The sequence below is a fragment of the Corapipo altera genome, unplaced genomic scaffold, assembly GCF_003945725.1.
Source record: "Corapipo altera isolate COAL_440 unplaced genomic scaffold, ASM394572v1 59549, whole genome shotgun sequence".
NCBI lineage: Eukaryota > Metazoa > Chordata > Aves > Passeriformes > Pipridae > Corapipo > Corapipo altera.
In genome coordinates, this window is record NW_020890579.1 from 1 (window position 1) to 1,627 (window position 1,627).

General features: G+C 70.3%; 1 long non-coding RNA gene across 1 annotated transcript; it reads right to left on the reverse strand.

Annotated features, from left to right (window-relative positions):
• Positions 1-1,253, reverse strand: LOC113942435. Its single transcript, XR_003525918.1, has 3 exons — positions 1,097-1,253; positions 195-305; positions 1-102 (listed from the first exon to the last, which is right to left on the reverse strand). It is a non-coding gene; the product is annotated as an uncharacterized LOC113942435 (long non-coding RNA).
• Positions 1,254-1,627: the final 374 nt, after the last annotated feature.

Sequence of the window (1,627 nt, forward strand, 5' to 3'; positions counted from 1 at the left end):
CCCCCCCCCCCCCAGGTGTGACTCACCTGGCCAGCCCAGTACCTGGGCACACCTGAGCTCCTCATTGGCCTCTCTCAGGGCGTCCCTCTCCTCCAGCAGCCTCTGGGGGGGCGGGGTCAGGGTCAGGGCGGGGTCAGGTGAGCGCCCAGGTGTGCGGGGGGAGGGGTCCCCAGGTGAGCCCTGGCCCCGCCCACCTCCTTCTCCTGGCTCAGGGCCTGGAATCGCTCCTGCAGGTGCCGGAATTCCAGGTGCCACTTCCGGGCCCGAAGCTCCGCCTCCTCCTGCTGTTCTGACAGCTCCTCCACCTGGGGGGGCGGGGAACAGGTGGGACACGCCCCCTCGGCAGGTGGGACACGCCCAGGGGGTGGGCACGCCCCCCCCGGACACGCCCCTTTCACCTGGCCACGCCCACGGCCCCGTAAAGCCGCACACCTGTGCTGCTCACCTGGGACCGCCCCCCTGAGGGTGTTTGACCACGCCCCCTTTCACCCGCCCACACCTGTAGGGCCATTCAGCCACGCCCACCACACCTGGCCCCACTCCTATAGGTCCTTAGCCCCGCCCACCTCACCTGGCTCCACACCTCTGCTTGGTTGGCTCCGCCCCTTTCACCCAGCCACACCTGCAGGGCCATTTAGCCACACCCACCTCACCTGGCCACACCCCTAGGGCTCCTTAGCCCCACCCACCTCACCTAGGGTTATTTGGCTCCACCCCTTTCACCTGCCACACCTGTAGGGCCATTTAGCCCCACCCACCTCACCTGGCTCCACCTCCCAGCCCCGCCCCTGCTCACCTGAGCCCCCTCACCTGTCTGCGGGTGGCCTTGAGCCACGCCCTGCCCCGCCCACCTCACCTGGCTCCACCCCCTGTCCCATATGGCCTCGCCCACCTCACCTGGCTCCACCCCCTCATCCTGTATGGCCCCGCCCACCTCACCTGCACCGCCTCACCTGTCTCCAGGTGGCCTTGAGCCACGCCCTGCCCCTCCCACCTCACCTGGCTCCACCCCCTCATCCCGTATGGCCCCGCCCACCTCACCTGGCTCCACCCCCTCCTCCCGTATGGCCTCGCCCACCTCACCTGTGCCCCTCACCTGCCTGCGGGCGGCCTCCAGCTGTTCCCTGCTGGCCTGGGCGCGGCCCAGCTGCTGCTGCAGGTGATTGGCCCGGCGCACCTGGGCCAGGTGTCGCTCCTCCAGGGCCCGCCCCCGACGCCGCAGCTCGGCCGCCGCCAACGCCCGACCCCGGAACGAGGCCACCGCCGCCTCCAGGTGCCCCGCCCGCGCCGCCGACGCCCTAACGGGGGGACAGGTGAGCTCAGGTGAGCCCAGGTGTGACCCCCAATACACCTGAGCACAGGTATGTGCCCACCCACCGCCGCCTCCAGGTGCCCCGCCCGCGCCGCCGACGCCCTAAGGGGGGACAGGTGAGCTCAGGTGAGCCCCACACCTGCACAGGTGTGACCCCCAATACACCTGAGCACAGGTGTGACCCCCAATACACCTGAGCACAGGTATGTGCCCACCCACCACCACCTCCAGGTGCCCCGCCTGCGCCGCCGACGCCCTACGGGGGGGGACAGGTGAGCTCAGGTGAGCCCAGGTGTGACCCCCAATACACCTGAG